At 50.6% G+C, this 6368-nt stretch overlaps 1 protein-coding gene across 1 annotated transcript in view; it reads left to right on the top strand.

Moving 5' to 3' along the window:
- The first annotated feature begins 2143 nt into the window (after window positions 1-2143).
- The window catches only part of GJB1 (gap junction protein beta 1), a 6060-nt gene continuing 1835 nt past the window's right edge, over window positions 2144-6368 (top strand). The window contains exon 1 of the mRNA XM_007470101.1: window positions 2144-2232. The gene's annotated coding sequence lies outside the window, so the exon portion shown is untranslated. The remainder of the gene's footprint in view (window positions 2233-6368) is intronic.

Genomic DNA, 6368 nt, shown 5'->3' with positions numbered 1-6368 from the left:
CAGAAACTGCCAAGCGCCAAAGAATGGCATTCAGCCTGTCCCCCATGGTGTCTAGCTCAGTTTTGCCTTATACCAAGTTTACCAGACATTCACTGAAGGAATTCCCTACCTGACTTTAAATATCCTTCCTGCTCTGAGCCCCTTAGCTGACTGATGGCATTGTCCACAGTCACCCAACACAGTCTTGCCTCCTTTCTGTCTCCAGACATGTCCCACTCATTCTTACCTTTGTGCCTTTACTCACAGTGTTCTTCCTCCCCGGAATGCTAGCCCTACCCTTCACCTTTCCAACTCCCACCCATACTTTACTCTTTATATACACACACACACACACACACACACACACACAAAATTTATTTATTTATTTATTTTTGGCTGCTTTGGGTCTTTGTTGCTGCCCGCGGGCTTTCTTTAGTTGCGGCGACTGGGGGCTACTCTTCGTTGGGGTGTGAGGGCTTCTCATTGCGGTGGCTTCTCTTGTTGCGGAGCACAGGCTCTAGGCATGTGGGCTTCAGTAGTTGTGGCACGTAGGCTCAGTAGTTGTGGTGCACGGGCTTAGTTGCTCTGTGGCACGTGGGATCTTCCTGGACCAGGGCTCAAACCCATGTCCCCTGCCTTGGCAGGCAGAGTCTTAACCACTGCGCCCCCAGGGAAGCCCCCCATCCTTTACTCTTCCACTCAAGCCTCACCTCCTCTAGGAAGCCTTCCCTGGTTGCCTCAATTTACCCTCATCTTCCCCTTCTTCGAACTCCCTCAGCAGTCCAAGTCAGAACCACATAACTGAACGTACACTAATATTTTTCATGGCAACTTTTGTTTGTTTGTTTGTTTTTTTATGTTTGGCTGCGTTGGGTCTTCATTGCTGCGGGTGGGCTTTTCTCTAGCTTTGGTGAGCGGGGGCTACTGTTCATTGCGGTGCACAGGGTTCTCATTGCAGTGGCCTCCCTTGTTGTGGAGCATAGGCTCTAGGCATGTGGGCTTCGGTAGTTGTGGCTCACGGGCTCCAGAGCGCAGGCTCAGTCGTTGTGGCACACGGGTTTAGTTGCTATGCGGCATGTGGGATCTTTCCGGACCAGGGTTCAAACCCATGTCCCCTTCATTGGCAGGCAGATTCCCAACCACTGTGCCACCAGGGAAATCCCTCATGGCAACTTTTTGAGTCTTGGTCTTGTCTCCTCCGGAAGTTGATAAATTCCTTAAGAACAGTTAGGATGTTTTCCCCTCTCCTGCCATCTGCCCCTGGCATGTAACCAGTACTGGGTACCCAACAGGTGTCCAGTGAAGACTTATCAATTGATGTACCCATATGCCTGGGTATGGCCAAGGGAAGCCAGAGCTCTGGCTCTCTTTCTGGCAGTGAGCTTGGGCTGGGGTGAAGAGAAGGCAGGGGACCAGTTTCTGCTGACTTCACTTATTTCTTCACTGCCACTCAGGTCACAGAATTAGCAGGATCTTCAGGTAAACCTTCCTTCAAACTGGACTGGTCCCTCAGTTAATGGTTGACATTCTCTGTTTACCTTAATGATTGCCAAGATCTGTTGCTGCACACGATACATTTTGTGGTTGAACTGCCTTGGCCCCGAGGGTAGAAGGCAATTCTGAAGAGGTTTTGGGGTTCTGGGATGGGATTGAAAATACTTTGGTCCATCCCTAGCCGCTCAGGACATGGGCAATAAACAGAGGGCCACAGAGCACCCTGGTACTGCCATGTGGGGGAAGCACTGCTGTCTCTCCCCTCAGCCTCAAGGAGCCAGTAAGCATTGCCCATTGCTTTTTTGTTGTTGTTTCCTCCACATAGTCATATCATTTTAAAGACTGGGAGCTGAAAGGGCTGGAAGGGATGGCACACATTGGATCTACCTATGGCCAGGGGTGGGGGAAGGCTGAGGGCTGTTGATGAGCCCAGGTCCAGTTCAGCCTCCCAGACTGGGTTAAATATGCATACATGGGTGATGATGATGCCTTTCTTCCTCTGGGACAGGGCAGTAACTTCAGGCTATGTGATTTGTGTCTCCAAAGCCACTGGGAGCTCAGGGGATCAATCTTATTTAATGATTGTGTGTGGGAGGAAGTAGGGCTGGTTAATGTTTGTCTGGTTCCTCTTGGGCTGTGGGCCATATCTGGCTCCAGCCCTGGGCTCTTTGTCCCTTCCCTGGACTGGGCTGACAGTACCTAGTGACATAGTGCAGACACGCCTGCAGACATTCCCTGGGAAAGGGCAGCAGCAGCCAGGTGAGGAAGCTGGGGGCTGAGGGAGGTGGGCCCCGGGGGCTGGTGTGGCCCAAGAGGGCAGAAGCGGGGGCTGGGGAGAGGCCCGGGTTTTGCCTTCTCTTGGGCTCAGCATTCAGCCACTTAGATCCCTTCTCTGCTTCCCTCTGAGCTGGGCTGAGGCCCTTCCCGCCAGGCTTACTTAGTTTCTCTCTGTAACCCCCAACTCATCCTCTTTCCAGGCTCCGTGTTGCTTCTGCTCTCACTCTTTTTCTCCCAGACAAGAATCCCCCTCATCTCCACAGGGTCAAATCCCCAGAAAGACTTGAGGGGTCCCCACCAAGCTCAGGGTGGCCAAGTTTATCTCTTTAAGACATTTCCTGCCACACAGGGTTAGGGTTCGGTTGGGGGGGGGCCCCCTCTGGGCACTGCCAGGTGCTGTCTTCCTTCCCTGATTAGAAGGTAAACCAGGCACGCAACCAACATGGGGGCTGTCAGCGGATGAATACAGTGCACTCAGCAGGCCAGAGGACCAGCCAACGGGGCCAAGATTTTGGAGCATGCGTTTCCATCTTCTTGAGGGAGACAGGGAGACTCAAGCTGAGCTTGGAGTAACTGATGATTGGGAGATCTAAAAGACGAGTGGCTCCCTTCCCCCAGCTGTTTAAAAGTTGTTCCAGCTGTTGGGAATGGCACTTCAGAATGCATGGACTTTTAGAAAATGAGATGGGGAGAGGGGAATAGAGACAAGAGGGATTTGAATGGAGAGAAGTATATATGAGGATGCAGCAGAGCAATGGGGAAGGGACCCAGGCTTTGGTGAGGGGCCAACATGAATCCTAATCTGAGCTCCAGGACTGGCTTACCAGCTGTGTGATGAGTTACTCAGCTTCTTTGAGCCTCCATCTCCTGCTCTGTGAATTGCAGACAATAACCCACAGCTCACAGGGTTGTAGTGAGGATAAGAGTTAAGGAACAGACCACTTCTAGCACACAGTAGGTATTTCATAAATGGTGGCTGCTATAACAAGCCCAAGTAGAGAGCAACAGGAAGTCAGATAGCTGATGGAGGCCTAAGAGGGCATAGTCCAAACAGTGACGAAGGGAGCTGATATTAGCAGGAGTTCTGTGGAAAGACCATGGCAGAGTGAGAGAAGAAGAAAACTGGAATGAGCTAGATTGGCCCTGACCCAAGCCCGGCCACAGAATACGTATGGCAGCGTAGAGGGAACAGTGCAGCAACTGAGGTGCTGTGGAACCACAGGGGGTAGGCAGGGAAGAGAAGCAGGTGAAGAGGCAGAGGGCTGGAGGAGTTTGGTCTTAGCCACGCCAAACTGATGAAGGCAGCCCAGAATTCAGAAGAAAATCTCAAAGAAAGGTCCCTGTCCTTTCCTGGCCAGAGGCTGCCTGTGAAACAGGGGAGGGAGTGTGGAGTCTGAAGCTGAGTGTAACCTCAGCCAGCCCAGCCGGGCCTCTCTTCCCCAAACCAGAAAGACACAAGGAGTTGGAAGGAGGTACAGGGAAGAGGTGGGAGCAGAAAGAGAGAGATAGACTTGATGAAAGTGTGTGTGTGTGCACGCATACCCACACATGCTGGCACATGTGGAAAGGAGTATACATTTTTGAGTTATGGGCCTGGTCTCAGAATGCATTGTCCTTTAAGGAAGAGAGGCTGCCAGTGTACAAAGGCTTTAGGGTCAGAGGAGAACAAATTTGAAATTTGACTCTACCGTAGAGCAGCAGTGCAGTTGTCATTGAGGTAAGTTATTTAACCTCCCTGAGCCTCGACTCCCTTGTCTGAGAAGTGGGTATAATATTAGTTGGAGGCACTAAGGACGATCTCCTGATTTGGAACTGTGCTTGAGTGCTTGGGCAAACCTGAATATGAGGACAAGGCCAGAGCCTGACATGGTCAGAGAAGTCTTGCCCAATTAAACATGAGAGCAAAACACTCCTGGAGCAACACAGAGCATATCAATACCTGGACTTTAACCCAAAGTCACAAAAACAGTTTGGATTTCAAAATCAGGTAAGTCCCCTGGATGTTTTTGAAATGAAACCCTTGAGGTATTGATGTTGACATAGGGATCAGCTCTCCTTCCAAAGGGAGAGCAAAAATTGAGATCCCAGTGCCTGCACAAGGGTCCTTAGGGGACTCAAAGGGAGCTCCTGGCTATGTCCCAGAGGGCTCCAGAAGGTGGGAGGCGGAGAGCTACAAGAACCTAGAAACTCAGGGGTGGCCAGGCTGTCTGTGGGGCACCGCTGAGGGACAGAGAGAAGAGAACACATGAAGTTTGCTTTGGGGTTTGAGGAAGCAGCTGGAGAAAGGTAAGGAAGGGGAAACAGAACAAATCAGGAGGCCCCTGAAAGCCCTGGGAAGGGAGGAGAGGAAAACAGCTGTCAGTTATAGGAAAGGGGAGAAGGGCTAGAGGAGAATAAACGCCAGACCAGCCTTCGATCTCTCTGTTTCTAAAACACACTCATAGAAAGAAAAAATGATTTACTGAGGCAGTAAAACCTTATGGGCTCTGGAGTCAGCTTGACCTGGCTCAAACCCCAGCTCTGGCACGTACTCACTGCATGACCCTTGTGACACTGGGGTAAGTCCCTTCACCTCGTTTCCTTGTCTGTGGCATGAGGATTACAAATAACACCTCCGTCACGGGGTTGTCCTGAGATTCACATGAGATCGTGTGCGTGAAAGGGCCTGGCACATAACAGGGGCTCAGGAAATGGTTATTCTTAGTAATGCTCCTCGACCACCTGTTTTTGACTCTAACATGTCTCACTGGATGAAGCGTTTCTTCCCAGGGTACCTCCGGTAGCAGCTCTGCCTTCAGAATCCCAGGCTTGGGAGAAAGGGCACCTGCGTCCCTGCTTTTCCCATACTGGTTTAGGCCCACAGCATAAACTGGCTGAGGCTTTTTTGTTAAGCTAAATGAAGAAACCTTGTTCAGGGAAGTAATCTATCTCCCATGGGCCGTCCCTTTGTCCCCTAGTTCCTGTCATTCCGTTCCGTTCCCCACAGCTTTTCCAGTTGCTAATACCCTACCCTTTCCCCTACAACAACCGCTGCCCCTGCATCCAGGCCTGTGTGTTCTCACAGCCAGTTCCCGGCTTCCAGCATGATCTCCTTGCAACTTAATGGCAGAAGTGGTGGGAGGTAGAAGGAGGCCTTCTTTGCCTGCCTAAGGGACAGAGGGTAATTTCTTCCCTAGAGCAACCGGCAAGCTCAGGAAACCAGGAGTTACCGTGTATGCTTGACTTGGGGGCAGGGCAGCAATGGAACAGTCTGTTCTGTCTCAGAGAGACACTATAGGTCAACAACAGCATTGGGAAGGAAAAAAGAGGGATATTGGGTTTGGCAGATCACTTAGTTCCTCCGAAGCCACACTGTATTCTCTTCCTGATAAGGTTTTTACTTCCCTTGATCACCAACTATGAAACTGGAGCTGGGCTAAGAACTTTTGCAGGTTGCTTCTTTGAACCTCACCATAACCCTGGGTATTAACCCCATTGATAGATGAACACGGCAGACTCAGAGTTCGGTAACTCAGCCCAAAGTCGTAGCCAGTGAAGAACCAGGATTCAGACCCAAAGCTAGGTGACTCTTACCTATTCCGTCTTCTAACTTTCTGTTTGCTTGCTTAATGTTTGCTTTCTCCTCCTGGCTTGTCCTCGCCTGGCCACCCTCGATATGGGCTCAAGGAGGGATGGTCAGGGTTTGCTCCATGACACTGGGGTTGGACTGTACGCACTGGTCAGCAGCTTCCTTGTTTCTTGTGCTTTTATGGGTAGCATTAGCCTTTGCTTTTGTTGCTGCTGCTGCTGCTGCTGCTGTTGTCATTAACGGCTAGGCTTCGCTTTTGTGGACACCATCAGCAAAAGCACAAGGATTATACGGTGGAAAGAGCCTAGACTTCTGCTGCGGATACCTTTGTGTTTCATCTTACTCAAACACTTCAGCTGTGTGATCTTGAGTGAGTTACTTAACTTATCTGAGCTTCAGCTTCCTCAGCTGGAAAGACTGGGGTAACAGTCCTTAGATGCTTGCTAAATGGGTCAAAAGAAAGAATGTATGGGAAAACGCTTAGCACAGTTCCTGGCTTGATAAATGTGAGCTCCCTTTCCTAAGCTCAAGCTCACCCGTCCTGGAGGAG

Source organism: Lipotes vexillifer, unplaced genomic scaffold (genome assembly GCF_000442215.2).
Source record: "Lipotes vexillifer unplaced genomic scaffold, Lipotes_vexillifer_v1.1 scaffold926, whole genome shotgun sequence".
Taxonomy (NCBI): Eukaryota; Metazoa; Chordata; class Mammalia; order Artiodactyla; family Lipotidae; genus Lipotes; species Lipotes vexillifer.
This window is presented reverse-complemented; position numbering and strand designations above follow the sequence as displayed.